The 17,213-nt window shown below is 43.4% G+C and overlaps 1 pseudogene; it reads right to left on the bottom strand.

The window, feature by feature from the left end:
• LOC127659577 (protocadherin Fat 4-like) overlaps positions 1–17,213 on the bottom strand; it is a 122,228-nt pseudogene that overhangs the window by 9,524 nt on the left and 95,491 nt on the right.

Here is a 17,213-nt window from a genome sequence, read left to right as displayed (position 1 = left end):
ATATATATATTTACACACAGGAAAAAATGGCTAAATTTGTTCTAAAAGTGTAATTGTGTCGTCTACCTTTTTTTTTTTGGCAAATAACATTTTTACTTGTAATAATAAAGTAACAATGCAAAAATGTAAGTAACAATATTTCTTTTTATGATTGTTTTTTTGGCCAAATAACATGTTTTTAGTAAAGTAATATTAAAGTAACAATAAAAAAATGTAAGTAACAATATTTATTTTTTATTAATTTCTTTGTCAAATACCATGTTTATAGTAAAGTAATAATAAACTAACAATGCAAAATTTAAGTAACAATATTTATTTATTTTTATTTTTTTATTATTTTTTGGCAAATACAATGTTTTTACTATAGTAAGAATAATTATTTATTTTTATTTTTTTTGGCAAATAACATATTTTTACTATTAATATGAAAGTAACAATAAAAAAATGTAAGTAACAATATTTATTTATTTTAATTTTTGTATTTTTTTTGGCAAATACCATGTTTTTACTATATTAATAATAAAGTAACAATAAAAAAATGTAAGTAAAAATTTTTTTTTTTGCAAATAACATATTTTTACTAGTAATATTAAAGTAACAATAAAAATTAAGTAACAATATTTATTTATTTTTATTGTTATTATTTTTTGGCAAATACCATGTTTATAGTAAAGTAATAATAAAGTAACAATGCAAAAATTTAAGTAACAATATTTATTTATATTTTTTTATTATGTTTGGCAAATAACATGTATTTACTATAGTAATAATAAAGTAACAATGCAAAGTAATTTATGTAACCACAGTTTATATTTTGCCGGTCAGTGTTTTATTTTCCTGTTTGATCACTAAGAATATCACGGTTAAGACATGTAACTGTAGCAGATACATTGACAAACGCAATCGTTTTGCATTAAGTTTACCAAGTGAATTGTGGGATTGTGTTCTCTGTGAAGGCCAAACTAAAGAATAATTATGCTGACTATATTTGGGAACCGCCTTAGCATTGGGATCAAAAAAAGCTTGCTTGCTCAGTTTGTGTTTTTATGAACGTATCGGCATGCAATAATCTGATTCATTACTGAAATGGAAAAATAATCCTGTTTGGGAAAAAGAAGGAACACAAGCACTGCAATGGAGAGAGCAACTGATTTAAAGACCCACAAACTCTGGAAACGGAAAATCTCTCCTGCCAAGAAAAAACCCCCAGATCAGCAGCGATTTCTGGAGAACAAATCGGAGATGTCCGACATTTTACAGTGATATACTGTGAGTGTTTGAGTAGTAACTCGCAGTGGATGCAGCAACTGGAGGGGAAGAGAGTTCAGCCAACTGGACGAGAGCCAGGAGACACACACACACACACACTGAGCCGTACCCTGATGGTGGTGTAGTTGGAGCTCTCTTGCGCGTGCAGAATCGTTCCCGAGCCGCTGCGTGTGCGGAACTTCAGCTCCAGACTGCTGTACTCCGCGACGGGTCTTCCGCTGTCCTGCAGCGCTCTCGCCAGTAACACGTCTCTCTTGCGGCTCTGACTCAGACTGTAATCCAGACGACCGGAACCGTCCAGAGAGAGAGCCGTGTCTGCCGTCATGTCTGAGAGAGACAATGAGTCAAGATCAGTGATGCGAAACAGAGTCTCGTGTCCGTTCTGTAGCAACAATGCTAATAATAAAACACAATCATGTACAGTAAGGATCAAATACAAATACAGGTTGTCATATACAATATATAAAATATAAAAAATAGCCACAATGCAGAAAATACACAAACAGAAATGAAGAGTAACACTTAAAACATGTCGAGTTCAAAACATTATTATTAACTACTTTATTGTCTTCTCTTTGTAACGCCATGGTCAGGTTTGACTGAAAGCATTCAGTCAAAAATGAGCGCCAACAGCAAACCAAGCCGTTGCGTTTCAAACTCACATTTCTCACAGGTTGGTCCGGTGAATCCCACGGCACACTGACACTGTTGCCATGACCACATGTCCACGCATGTGCCACCATGTCTGCAGGGGTCAGTGACACACGCGCCCTCCAACCTGGGACATCTGTACACGGGACACAAACGTGTGATTCACACAAAAGCTTGGAGGATTTCAAAGAGAGATTGCAAACGGCTACATTAGCATATATGCAAATGAGCCTCATTCATTAAACTCATCAGCCACCTGAAATCAAATATATATATATATAAATGTTTACAGAACTGAAAAGGACTGAGAACGAACTGTTGAACAGTGACACGACTCGGCGTGTGTCAGTGTGTGTGTGAGTGTGTGCGTGTGTGCGTGCGTGTGTGCACGTGAGTGTAAGTGTGTGTGAGACAGTGTGTGTGTGTGTGAGTGTGTGTGTGTGTGTGTGTGTGCGTGTATCTGTGCGTGTGTCAGTTTGCGCGCCTGTGTGTGAGTGTGTGCGTCAGTGTGTGTGTGAGTGTGTGTGTGTGCGTCAGTGTGTGCATGAGTGTGTGTGTGTGTGTGTCAGTGTGTGTGAGTGTGAGTGCGCGTGTGTGTCAGTGTGTGTGAGTGTGAGTGCGTGTGTGTGTGTGAGTGTGTGTGTGTGTGTGTGTGTGTGCGTGTATCTGTGCGTGTGTCAGTTTGCGCGCCTGTGTGTGAGTGTGTGCGTCAGTGTGTGTGTGAGTGTGTGTGTGTGCGTCAGTGTGTGCATGAGTGTGTGTGTCAGTGTGTGTGAGTGTGAGTGCGCGTGTGTGTGAGTGTGAGTGCGTGTGTGTGTGTCAGTGTGTGTGTGTGTGTGTGAGTGTGAGTGTGAGTGCGTGTGTGTGTGTCAGTGTGTGTGTGTGAGTGCGTGTGTGTGTGTCAGTGTGTGTGTGTGTGTGTGTGAGTGTGAGTGTGAGTGCACGTGTGTGTCAGTGTGTGTGTGTGTGAGTGTGAGTGTGAGTGCGCGTGTGTGTCAGTGTGTGTGTGTGTGAGTGTGTGCGTCAGTGTGTGTGTGAGTGTGTGTGTGTGTGCGTCAGTGTGTGCATGAGTGTGTGTGTGTGTGTGTGTGTCAGTGTGTGTGTGTGAGTGTGAGTGCGCGTGTGTGTCAGTGTGTGTGTGTGTGAGTGTGAGTGTGAGTGCGCGTGTGTGTCAGTGTGTGTGTGTGTCAGTGTGTGTGTGTGTGTGAGTGTGAGTGCGTGTGTGTGTGTCAGTGTGTGTGTGTGTCAGTGTGTGTGTGTGTGTGAGTGTGAGTGCGTGTGTGTGTGTCAGTGTGTGTGTGTGTCAGTGTGTGTGTGTGTGTGTGAGTGTGAGTGCGTGTGTGTGTGTCAGTGTGTGGTTACAGACCTGTCCAGAATGCCGTGTGAAGCCAGAGCTTGCGACGGCTCCAGTGGACGTCCGTTGACTGCAAACTCCATGATGCACCCCACAAAGTCATGCGTGGTCACTTGACCTTTCCGATGCAGAAGAGCTTCAATCGTCCGGACACCGCCGACAGACAGACGATTCGGCTGAACGTCCAGAATCCTGACAGACAAACAGCACATTACATTCAGACAGAAGGTCATTCTGAGTCTACTCTCAACTGATTTATATGTGTATGTCCCACCAGTCAGTATGAGCCGCCACACTGCTGACAGCACAGTATCCTGGTTCCTGCTCGTCTCCACACAGATCAACAGTCAGAGACGCCGCCTTTAACACAACACACACAAACAGGTCAACATACACACTCAACACTAACAATGGTTAGGGTATTTTTTCACCTGTATTGCCATCCATTAATTGATTTCAAACATCTAATCAGTCAGTAACTAAGAGCTTTTAGACATGTAATCAGAAGATGTTATTTAGCCTGTTCAACTCTGTGGACCCCCAGTGTTCCAAAAGGGGCACTACATCACGAAAAAAGTCCCAGTAGCACATGTGGTATCGTTTGAAAGCATAGAATCTGACCTAGATAACCATCACTTCTGCATTTATGATACGTAAAATAACAAAAGGCCTTAAAACATCCATGTCGTAAATAAGCGCCACCTAGTGGTTATGTGGTAGAAATATTAATATGAATATAAAAGGCTTATAAGACTTATAAGGAGTATTGTTGGAGTGCTGTTGGAGTATTGTTGGAGTGCTGTTGGAGTATTGTTGGAGTATTGTTGGAGTGTTGTTGGAGTATTGTAGGAGTATTGTTGGAGTGTTGTGGGAGTGTTGTTGGAGTGCTGTTGGAGTGTTGTTGGAGTATTGTAGGAGTATTGTTGGAGTGTCGTTGGAGTATTGTAGGAGTATTGTAGGAGTGTTGTTGGAGTGCTGTTGGAGTGTTGTAGGAGTATAGTAGGAGTATTGTTGGAGTGCTGTTGGAGTATTGTTGGAGTGCTGTTGGAGTATTGTTGGAGTGCTGTTGGAGTATTGTTGGAGTATTGTTGGAGTGTTGTTGGAGTATTGTTGGAGTATTGTAGGAGTATTGTTGGAGTGTTGTAGGAGTGTTGTTGGAGTGCTGTTGGAGTGTTGTTGGAGTATTGTAGGAGTATTGTTGGAGTGTCGTTGGAGTATTGTAGGAGTATTGTTGGAGTGCTGTTGGAGTATTGTTGGAGTATTGTTGGAGTGTTGTTGGAGTATTGTTGGAGTATTGTAGGAGTATTGTTGGAGTGTTGTAGGAGTGTTGTTGGAGTGCTGTTGGAGTGTTGTTGGAGTATTGTAGGAGTATTGTTGGAGTGTCGTTGGAGTATTGTAGGAGTGTTGTTGGAGTATTGTTGGAGTGTTGTTGGAGTATTGTAGGAGTGTTGTTGGAGTGCTGTTGGAGTGTTGTAGGAGTATAGTAGGAGTATTGTTGGAGTGCTGTTGGAGTATTGTTGGAGTGCTGTTGGAGTATTGTTGGAGTATTGTTGGAGTGTTGTTGGAGTATTGTTGGAGTATTGTAGGAGTATTGTTGGAGTGTTGTAGGAGTGTTGTTGGAGTGCTGTTGGAGTGTTGTTGGAGTATTGTAGGAGTATTGTTGGAGTGTCGTTGGAGTATTGTAGGAGTATTGTTGGAGTGCTGTTGGAGTATTGTTGGAGTATTGTTGGAGTGTTGTTGGAGTATTGTTGGAGTGTTGTAGGAGTGTTGTTGGAGTGCTGTTGGAGTGTTGTTGGAGTATTGTAGGAGTATTGTTGGAGTGTCGTTGGAGTATTGTAGGAGTATTGTTGGAGTATTGTTGGAGTGTTGTTGGAGTATTGTAGGAGTGTTGTTGGAGTATTGTAGGAGTGTTGTTGGAGTGCTGTTGGAGTGTTGTAGGAGTATAGTAGGAGTATTGTTGGAGTATTGTTGGACTGTTGTTGGACTGTTGTTGGAGTGTTGTTGGAGTGCTGTTGGAGTGTTGTAGGAGTATTGTAGGAGTATTGTTGGACTGTTGTTGGACTGTTGTTGGAGTATTGTTGGAGTGCTGTTGGAGTGTTGTAGGGGTGTTGTAGGAGTATTGTTGGAGTATTGTTGGACTGTTGTTGGAGTATTGTAGGAGTATTGTAGGAGTGTTGTTGGAGTATTGTAGGAGTGTTGTAGGAGTGTTGTTGGAGTGCTGTAGGAGTATTGTAGGAGTATTGTTGGAGTATTGTAGGATTATTGCTGGAGTGTTGGAGTATTGTAGAAGTGTTGTAGGAGTGCTGTTGGAGTATTGTAGGAGTATTGTTGGAGTGTGGTTGGAGTGTTGTAGGAGTGTTGTTGGAGTGCTGTTGGAGTGTTGTTGGAGTATTGTAGGAGTATTGTTGGAGTGGTGTTGGAGTATTGTAGGAGTATTGTAGGAGTGTTGTTGGAGTATTGTAGGAGTATTGTTGGAGTGTTGTTGGAGTATTGTAGGAGTGTTGTTGGAGTGTTGTTGGAGTATTGTAGGAGTATTGTTGGAGTGTTGTTGGAGTATTGTAGGAGTATTGTTGGAGTGTTGTTGGAGTGCTGTTGGAGTGTTGTAGGAGTATTGTAGGAGTATTGTTGGAGTGTTGTTGGAGTATTGTTGGAGTATTGTTGGACTGTTGTTGGACTGTTGTTGGAGTGTTGTTGGAGTGCTGTTGGAGTGTTGTAGGAGTATTGTAGGAGTATTGTTGGAGTATTGTTGGACTGTTGTTGGAGTGTTGTTGGAGTGTTGTTTTCAGCTGTTTTTCTCATTTTTATCCACTTTGAAAAAATCACAAAAACAGGCCTTTCCATGAAAACTGTTCTTTCATGTTTGTTATATAAACTGCACGTGTTTGTAAATTAAATTCACTATCATAATAGATGGATTATTTCGAGGAATATTTCAAGCTAACCATGGAAAAAAGACGTGTTTGTCTGATGGAGCTCTGGTTAAGCGCTGATACAGATGACTTCCTGCACAGCTCGAGCATCTGGCCATCGCATTAATGCCTTCCTGCACTTCAAAAAGATCAAACCAGACCACAGCGCACTTTTCCAGGAGTCGCACACAACTGCAAAACTGTTTTGCATTTAAAAATGAATCTCACATGCACCTTGTTGCACAGAAGCTTGTTTATGCTGTTAGCATTGGATCGAGTCAGTAAATGATTTGTGTTAGCAGCGTCACATCATCCGAGCCCAATCTAAGAGTACGACTAGACGGTGAAAGTCTGAGAATTTGAAACAGGACCCGGCCGGGGTCAAGGAGCATTCTCAGCATCGATGTATTAAATATACTTGGCTTCATGCTGGTTGTGTGACGTGAGCCATATGGAGAGGCACATTCATTATTTGTATGATCATTTAGCAACCTTTTCTGCAACATTCAATGCCGAAACACTTCAGGACCAAAAACGTGGCAGTAGACCAGCTTTCGATAAACTCCAACTCTCTTGTAAACAATGAGACTCTGAACTTGAGACCGCGTGCCAGAATCCAGCGCATCTGGTTGTGGGGTAAACTAGGACATCTTAACCAAACAAAAGTACCCTTGACTGTCAGAGTTCTGCTCTCTCTACGGGGAAAACAAGGGGCCGTGTATGACTTTAACATCTGCTCAAGCTCACGTCTAGAAAGAAAAGAAAAATGGCCCTACAGAACCAGCAAAGTGACCCACATCCGCTTCTCCAAACGCACGGATCAGGTTTTCTTTATTGCTCCATAGGAGCCAAGTTCTTATGACACACAGATCTGCTCTCAGGCCCAAAGACGTTCAAAATGCTGCTGTTTTTCACACTGCGGGGAACATTAGCAGGATAATACAATGGTATGGTAGCAATTCCTGAGCAACTGATTTGATTCTGGTCAAATTCTTTGTTAGATGCCATTCCCTAAAGATCGTTTGATTGACAGACTCACCATGCCGGCTCTCCTAGCGATGACCGTGTGGAACTGGCCGTCTGAGACCCCGACGGTCGTCACGAGTTTGTAAGTGCCGCTTCCCAGATTAAACGAGAACCTCATTCTGCCTTCGAAGACTTCAAGGGCCAGAAACTCGGCCCTGTCGCCGGTCTGGTTGTCGTGGTTGTACAAGAGCAAGGCGTTCTCCTTGAGCGTGGCAAACTTTATGTAGATGTAGTTGTTGTTTGAGTCGAGACTGGGGAACTCCATGTACGAGAGCTCCTCAAACCCATAACTGTTGAGTTCACAGTGTTTTCCAAACACACCTGCAGAGCAAAATTGATTTACTGCCTTTCTGCACCATGAGAATTTCTTGGCATGGAAAAAAAATTCACAGTAAAACATGTCATAGAAGAACGCTGCTGGATAATCCAGATTTAGGGGGTAGCTTTGTTTTACAACATGTTACTTGGTTTCTAGGTGGTCTGAGCTGGTCATTAACTGGTTTGAGCTAGTTTAAGATGGTCACTGGCTGGTTTGAGCTGGTCTAATATGGTCACTGACTGGCCTGAGCCGGCCTAAAATGGTCATTAACTAGTTTAAGATGGTCACTGGCTGGTTTGAGCTGGTCTAATATGGTCACTGACTGGCCTGAGCCGGCCTAAAATGGTCATTAACTAGTTTAAGATGGTCACTGGCTGGTTTGAGCTGATCTAATATGGACACTGACTGGCCTAAGATGGTCATAAACTAGATTAAAATGGCCAATAGCTGTTTTGAGCAGGTCATTGACTGGTTTGAGCTGGTCTAAGATGGTCATTGGCTGGTTGGTGCTGGTCTAATATGGTCACTGACTGGCCTGAGCTTGTCTAAGATGGTCATTAACTAGATTAAAATGGCCAATAGCTGTTTTGAGCAGGTCATTGACTGGTTTGAGCTGGTCTAAGATGGTCATTGTCTGGTTTGAGCTGGTCTAAGATGGTCACTGGTTGCCTTGAGCTGGCCTAAGATGGTCATTAACTAGTTTAAAATGGTCAATGGCTGTTTTGAGCTGGTCTAAGATGGTCATTGACTGGTTTGAGCTGGTCTAAGATGGTCACTGGCTTGTTTGAGCTGTCTAAGATGGTCACTGGCTGGTTTGAGCTGTCTAAGATGGCCATTAACTAGTTTAAAATGGTCAATGGCTGTTTTGAGCTGGTCTAAGATGGTCATTGGCTGGTTTGAGCTGTCTAAGATGGTCATTGGCTGGTTTGAGCTGTCTAAGATGGTCATTAACTAGATTAAAATGGTCAATGGCTGGTTTGAGCTGGTCACTGGCTGGTCTGAGCTGGTCTAAGATGGTCATTGGCTGGTTGGTGCTGGTCTAATATGGTCACTGACTGGCCTGAGCTTGTCTAAGATGGTCATTAACTAGATTAAAATGGCCAATAGCTGTTTTGAGCAGGTCATTGACTGGTTTGAGCTGGTCTAAGATGGTCATTGTCTGGTTTGAGCTGGTCTAAGATGGTCACTGGTTGCCTTGAGCTGGCCTAAGATGGTCATTAACTAGTTTAAAATGGTCAATGGCTGTTTTGAGCTGGTCTAAGATGGTCATTGGCTGGCCTGAGCTTGTCTAAGATGGTCATTAACTAGATTAAAATGGCCAATAGCTGTTTTGAGCAGGTCATTGACTGGTTTGAGCTGGTCTAAGATGGTCATTGTCTGGTTTGAGCTGGTCTAAGATGGTCACTGGCTGGTTTGAGCTGTCTAAGATGGCCATTAACTAGTTTAAAATGGTCAATGGCTGTTTTGAGCTGGTCTAAGATGGTCATTGGCTGGTTTGAGCTGTCTAAGATGGTCATTGGCTGGTTTGAGCTGTCTAAGATGGTCATTAACTAGATTAAAATGGTCAATGGCTGGTTTGAGCTGGTCACTGGCTGGTCTAAGATGGTCATTAACTAGATTAAAATGGTCAAAAGCTGGTTTGAGCTGGTCACTCTCTGGTCTGAGCTGGTCTGTGATGGATATTAGTTAGTTTAAAATAGTCAATGGCTGTTTTGAGCTGGCCATTGCCTAGTTTGAGCTGATCTAAGATGGTCACTGGCTAGTCTGAGCTGGTCATTATCTGGGCTGGGATAGTCAATGGCTGGTCATTAACTGGTATGAGCTGGTTATTGGCTGTCTGAACAACAACTAAACAGCTTAAACTGGTATAAACAGCCTGTAACTGGATTGTTGCTTGCCTAAGATGGTATACCACCTAATGACCAGCTACTGTAAAAACCAGCTACCATGTTCCAAAACAAAGTCACAGTTTAAGGTGATTTTCCAGATGAGAATGCTAAAATGTACACACTGCAATTCCTTTTAATTTACAACACATTTGCACTGTATCTTCCATTACAGTCTAACACACACTGAAGTCCAGAATAAACAACAGCAGTTGAAGGACCTTGAGCTGGACCTGGCCCTGAAATAATGACTTACCAAAGGGACAGTGGCAGTAATAGCCGTCCACTCGGTTCTGGCAGGAGCCCCCATTAAAACAGGGGTTACACTCACAGTAATTGATGATGGAGTCACAGGTTTTCCCTGAATTCATGAAACGACACCAATGAAAAACAATGAGGTGAGCATGACACATGAAAATGATTGTTCTCACATAAGGGCAGCCAGAACCCCACTGCACACTTTCTAGTGCACTTCATCTTTCTAATGTAAACAGCTTGAAGTCTTACACTTTGTAAATGGACCCATGTTTCTAAGAACAAGACGGTGAAAATCTGTCATGAAGAGATTAGCTCTGCATATATATACATCACCTGCACTGGTTCTGGGAGGTGCATAAAAGAGTGGTTATATAAAACACATACACTGAAGACTGATAAAAACAGGATGGCTACAACAGCATACAAATGCTCATGCATGAATTCATGGGATAGTTCACCATGCTAAATGTTGTTCCAAGCCCAAATGACTTTCTAACTTCCATGGAGAACAAAGTGAGAAATTAGGAAGAATGCTAGTCTCAGTGAATGTGAATGTTGACTGATGGGACTGTCATTCTGCCTAAAATATTTTGTGTGTTCAAATAAGAAATAAATCATACAGGCTTGAAACAACATTTTAATTTTTTGGTGAACTATCCCTTTAAGCTTTTCTTTTGTGGTCACTGAGCCGGCCTAAAATAGTCATTAACTAGTTTAAAATGGTAAATGGCTGTTTTGAGCTGGTCATAGGCTGGTCTGAGCTGGTCATTAACTGGTCTGAGCTGGTCTAAGATGGTCACTGGCTGGTTTGAGCTGTCTAAGATGGTCATTAACTAGATTAAAATGGTCAATAACTGTTTTGAGTTGGTCATTGGCTGGTCTAAGATGGTCATTGGCTGGTTTGTGCTGGTCTAATATGGTCACTGACTGGCCTGAGCTTGTCTAAGATGGTCACTGGCTGGTTTGAGCTGTCTAAGATGGTCACTGGTTGGTCTGAGCTGGTCTAAGATGGTCATAGGCTGGTTTGAGCTGGTCTAAGATGGTCACTGGCTGGTTTGAGCTGTCTAAGATGGTCATTAACTAGATTAAAATGGTCAATAACTGTTTTGAGCTGATCATTGGCTGGTCTAGGATGGTCATTGGCTGGTTTGAGCTGGTCTAAGATGGTCACTGGCTTGTTTGAGCTGTCTAAGATGGTCATTAACTAGATTAAAATGGTCAATAACTGTTTTGAGCTGGTCATTGGCTGGTCTAAGATGGTCATTGGCTGGTTTGAGCTGGTCTAAGATGGTCACTGGCTTGTTTGAGCTGTCTAAGATGGTCACTGTCTGGCCTGAGCTTGCCGAAAATGGTCATTAACTATTTTAAAATGGTCATTGACTGGTCTGAGCTGGTCTAAGATGGTTATGGCTGGTTTGTGCTGGTCTAAGATGGTCACTGGCTGGTTTGAGCTGGCCTAAGATGGTCATTAACATGTACATAAGAAATAAATCATACAGGTTTGAAACAACATTTTCATTTTTTGGTGAACTATCCCTTTAAGCTTTTCTTTTGTGGTCACTGGACATAGCGGTCTAAGACAAATGGTGAAAAGAACAAAAACTCCATCACCGCTAGCAAAACAGGAAGTGTGGGGTTCAGCTGCAGTGCAGTACACTACTGTAAGTCAATAGGTGTAATTCTCCAGCAGCCCCATTTATCTGGGGCCTCCGCTGTAAACGCAATGCACTCATTTGTTATGATCAGAATAAAAAAAGAATCGTAATGACTCAGAGCCTGAAACAAAACGTCTGTTGCGGCTCCACTTCGAATACGGTGTCCAAAAACTACAGCCCACACCTGCCCAAACAGAGCGGATTCAAGCTAATGCTATCATACATGCTTATACAAACTCCCTCATCACAAACACAGATTCATAAACACTTACACAAACAGTCATATCTAAAAACATGAACTCTTGTGTTGGCTCAAGCTACAAATGGTTCATTTTACAACATGCTGAATCAAAGGGAGCTGTTCTAAATAAAATGTTTCTGCATTAAACACAAAGGCCAATCGGACTTTTTCAATGATAAAACGGCATAAAAATAGACCCAACAAAGCCAAATGGACTCTAAAGTACATACACCATACACAAATTTCACTACCTGTGCAGTTAAAAGCCCTAAAGGCTGTGTCCTTATTAGGGTTAAAGTCTGATCAGCTCCTTTCAATTAAAGTAAACATGACAAGTTGATCTGCATCGCAGCTGATACCTCCCAGCCTGTGACCCTCACAGTAAACTGCTTTTGGCAGTGGCCACTGTACGCTTGAGTTACAACACCTCTCCAATCGCTTAGAAGCAAATATTGTTCTTGGCCCAAAACGTTAATGGACTCGTGTGCAAACTGTGTGTATGTGTGCCTTGCCTAACATCTGTCATTGTGTTACTTGTGTGACTATACCTGCAAATCCAGACTTGCAGAGGCAGTTAAAGCCCCCAGGGTAATTCTGGCATAGTGCCCCATTCTGGCAGGGGTTTGAAAGGCACTCGTTGATGTCCCTCTCACAGGCCATCCCAGTGAAACCTTCAGGACAAGAGCAGGAGAATCCACCCACCAAGTTGTGGCAAGTTCCTCCATTGTGGCAAGGTGTCGGCTGGCACTCATCGATGTCAGTTTCACACAGGGCACCTGCATATCCTGGCCTGCAGTTACAGGCGTAAGGCTGTAGGGGGCGATTTGAAACAAGAATGACTGGGACACTCTCCTCCGTCTTCATGTCATGTCCCACCCCCAGACGCCTCTTACAGCTGCCCCCGTTTTGGCATGGATTATGGGAGCAGGGGTCATGGTCCACCGAGTCTATCTTAACTCCACTTTGCCTGTGCAGAATCTCCTTGATGCTCTGGAAGAATGTGGCGACTCCGCTTGGATTTACGTACTGTCCATGACCTCGCTTGACTGCGGTCATCAGGAAAGTGTTATTGTTGAGTTCAAACACCCCATAGATGTTGACTCCGGTGCCCAGACCTGCTAGCTGTGAATTGGCGATACGCAAGAAACTGAGGTAGTGATTGGTGAGGAAGTCGCTGGCACTTTGAGAGATGAGGCGTATCAGAATGCTGTTGTCAATTGTGGCATTATTGAATCCGATAAAGGAAATGCGCACACGGCTGTTGACAGCATCATGAACCCCATCACTGCTACGCACCATTAAATCAAACGTGCCATCAGTTGAGCGACTGTTGGAGTTGAGGTTACAGGTTCCTATAGGAATGCTGAAGGGAGCCGCTGCTGGGGGAGTCAGAGAACAGTGAAATGTGTCCTTTATATCTGGATCCTGTGGTTTCACCATGCCCAGAGATCCTCCAGGGAACATGTTACCAAAATAATAGACATAGATTTCCACAGAGCGGGACTCGGAGGGATTATCATTCTGATCATTGACTTTGACATGGACGGTTCCCGTTGAGGACATTTGAGGAATACCAGAGTCCTTGATCATCACAGAGAGGTAGAAATCACTGATCTGTTCTCTGTCAATCTCTCGACTGGTGGTCAGCTCTCCAGCCGGGCTGAGGTTGAAGTAGCTAGGGGCTGATCCAGTGCTAATAAGGCTGTAGGAGAATGGACCTTGATTTGGTGCAAGATCTGGATCACTTGAACTGAGGGTCATCACAGGTGTTCCTGCCCTCTGGTTCTCCATCACCTCCCCACTTGTAGTCAGCAAGGCTGGTCCATTATCATTAATGTCCTCCAGGGTCACAATCAAAATGGCACTACCGGTGGCAGCTGGAGAACCAGAGTCCACCGCAAGAAGAGTGAGGTTGTACACAGGAATGGTCTCTCTGTCAAGTTCTGTAGCCACAGATACCTGTCCAGTCTGGGGGTTTATAGTGAAGGTATTTCTTTCATTGTTGGCATCAATGGTGTAGGTGAATCTGCTCCAGCTGGGGACAGAATCTGAATCTTCAGCACTGACAAATGTGACCAGGCCCCCAGGAGAGAGTCCCTCATTCACCTGGACATCATAGAGCTGCTGGGTGAATACAGGAGGATCGTTGGCATCCAGAATAGTAATATTCACAATCACCTCATCAATATCTGCCCCCCTTATGCTCCCTGCATTCTTTGCCAAGACTTTGAGAGAAATCTTTTCTTCTTTTTCACGATCAAGCGGTCCAGAGACATAGATCTGGCCTGTCGTTCTATTAATGCCAAAACCCTTTCTCCTGCTTCGGCCAAAGATCAAGTAATAAACTACACCATCTTCTCCCAAGTCTCTGTCGCTGGCGAACACCTCCCCGATGACTGTGCCTTTAGATGCAGCTTCTGAGACCTCAAAGTAGTACTGCTTTGAAACGAAGCGTGGGACGTACTCATTTGCCCCTTTCAGCTGAATGTTAACATACGCAAAGCTGCATCGTTCTTCATCTGGAACATTGAAGGCTTTGATGGTCAGGTGGTACACCTGTTTAGCTTCATAGTCCAGGAAACCTTGTGTGGTGATGATTCCTGTGTTCGGATCAATTATGAACAAATCGCTGTCTGAAGACTGGATGACGTACGCCATCAGAGCATTTGGTCCAGAGTCTTTATCTGTCGCATTCATTTTTACTACAGTAGTTCCACTGGGAGCGTTCTCTTGTACGATGGGGAAATACTCAACAGGATCAAACACAGGAGGGTTATCGTTTATGTCAGTGACGTGGATGTTAACTGTAACATAACTCGTCTTGGCAATCCATCCTCCATCTGTTGCTGAAATTCTGAGTTCATGTTTTTGCTTGTTCTCGTAATCCAGTGGTTTTGCGAGGGATAAAATGCCAGTCTGACTGTTCAACGAAAACAAGCCATCGTCATTACCTGAGGAGATGTTGTACGTAATCATGCCATTCATTTGCTTGTCCTTGTCCTTATCTCTTGCTGAAAGCGTACGGATGGCCGTGCCGACAGTAAGACTTTCAGACACTGTTACTGAAACTTGGTTCTGTGAAAACTCTGGCGTATGATGGTTCTCTTCCGTAACGGCTATTCTGACCAATGTCTTAGCTGAGAGAGGAGGGTTGCCTTTGTCACTTGCTGTTATTTCAAGCAGGTAAACTTTATTTGTGTCTGCGGTGAGCGAGGATGCTACAATAACCCATCCGGTTTGCTTATCCAAGCGGAACTTGCTGGAACTGTTGCCTCCAGATACGGCATACTCTATTTCAGAGTTCAGCCCAAAATCCTTCTCATCATGGGCTATGACTTTCAGGAGTTTGGTGCCAACCTTTACACTTTTAGTGACCGGAGTAATGTAAAAAGAAGATTCAAATGTGGGTGGGTTATCATTGCTGTCGACTACATTTATGATGACTGTAGATTCGCTCATGAGCGGCTTGATACCTCGGTCTGAAGCAGTGACAATAAAACTATGTCTGTTAACGTTGGAGTTACTGTGGCCGGTCAAGTTTTGGTACTTGAGCTGCTGTTTAATGAAGATCTCTCCAGAGCTGGAGTTGATTTGAAAATACTCCGTCTGGGATCTGATGAAGTAAAATATTTTACCGTTGAATCCTTCATCAGGATCTGTGGCTGAGACTTCGAGTCACAGTCGATCCAACCTCCATCAGCTCAGGATAGTCCAGGTAATATGATGGCTTGCTGAATCTTGGAGCGTTATCGTTCACATCTGTCACAAATATTGTGGCGTCTGTGCTACAGTCCATCCTGAATCATGTCGCGGAGACTTTGGCAATGTAGTGGTCCGTGTCTTCTCTGTTAAGAGGTCTGCTGATGGTGATGTCACCAGTACTGGGGTGGATGATGAAAGGAAGACTTGCGTCACTGATGGAGTATCGGCTAATAGCGTTAGCACCTGCATCCTCATCGGTGGTTGTTACTCGTGTCACAGTGTAGCCCACTGGAGCATTTTCAGGCACAGTGGCACTGAAGATTTTTGAGAATCTGGGAGCATTGTCATTGACGTCCAGCACGCTGATAAGGACTTTGACTACAGTGCTTTTTGGAGGACTGCCACGATCTGTTGCCTTCACTCTCAGAGAATACTGAGCAAGCTTCTCTCGGTCCAGCGGTCGGGTAGTGCGGATTTCACCAGTTGCCCGGTTGATGCTAAAGCTGTTTTCTTTGTTGCCATCAATGATTGCGTATTCGAGTTGTCCATTCGGTCCACTGTCCTGGTCCAACGCGGAGACGATCAGCACACGTTGAGGCGAGAGGTTTTCTAGAACGTCAGCGTGGAACGGCTCTTGCTCAAAAACAGCATGGTTGTCATTAACATCCAGCACTGTGATCTCTACTTTCTCATAGGCTGAGTAAGGTGGAAAACCTTGATCTCGAGCTTCTATCCACAAGACGTACTTCTCAATATTCTCGTAGTCCAGAGACTTTTTAATAGACAACTCTCCTGAAAGCTGATCTATATGGAATGCATTGTCCAGGTTTCCACTTGCAATGTAGTACAACAGAGAACCTGCCCTGGGCGAGGCTCCAGTCACCTTCGTAACAACAGTGTTTGTAGGTTGGTTTTCTGGGAAGGTGAAGGTTTTTTCCTTCAGTCTAATATGGGGAAAGTCTCCACCAGTAACCAAACGAACTGTAACAGTCGTACTGTCTGTTTTAGGGTTGGCACCTCCATCTTTTACATGGACAGTGAGGGTGACCTCTGAGCTCCCCTTGAGTTGTTCATTGGCAATGATGGCACCTCTGATCGGGTCAATTTTGAACTTTTCAGAGTTTCGTCCGGTGAGTGAATAGTGAAGCTGAGCATTTGAGCCAAAATCTTCATCTGTGACTGTGACGGCAAATACCAGTGCGCCTGCAAACAACAGAGCAGAAGTGATTCGTTTTAATTAGTTCAGGAATACTAATTGATCCATGACCCCCTGGCAGAGTAAACCCCAATACGCACCTGTAGAGGTCGAGGCAGGTATGTGGGTGACATAGGGATGATGGTGAAAGCGTGGAGGGTTATCGTTGATGTCCACCACCACTACAGACACCGTGGCAGAGCTGGATAGTGGTGTAGGCTGCCCGCCATCTGAGGCCACAATCAGCAGCTGGTAACTTGCCCGTTTCTCTCGATCCAGTGAGGAGCTGGTGATGATCAGGCCTGTCGACGGGTTTATGGAGAACTGTCCGTCCCCACCACTGAGATTGTAACTGTAAATCACAAACAAAACTGATTACATTCTGTAGCCTATTTTGTACCTGTTACCTAGTATGGCACATTTCCTTAGCATTACTTGTTCATTCTCATAGATTAGTTGGGTATATGGGTAGTTGACATGACATGTGTCAAGTCAGTTTTCTGCAGTGTCATGCTATTCTTATAGGGATAGATCACCTTAAAATAACAATTATATAATTTACTCATTCTCCTGTTGCTCCAAACCTGTATGACCACTTTTTCATTGGAACTCAAAAGTAGATGTTAGGAACTGACAGCCTCAGAAAGCCCTTAGCGCATTTCTGAGCCTATGACCGACAAAACAAAAATTCTCTCTCGAAATGTTGACCTATTGAAGTGTTTTCAGTTTTAAATACTGTGTTTAGAGG

The sequence above is a fragment of the Xyrauchen texanus genome, chromosome 19 (assembly GCF_025860055.1).
Source record: "Xyrauchen texanus isolate HMW12.3.18 chromosome 19, RBS_HiC_50CHRs, whole genome shotgun sequence".
In the NCBI taxonomy this organism is placed as follows: Eukaryota; Metazoa; Chordata; class Actinopteri; order Cypriniformes; family Catostomidae; genus Xyrauchen; species Xyrauchen texanus.
This window is presented reverse-complemented; position numbering and strand designations above follow the sequence as displayed.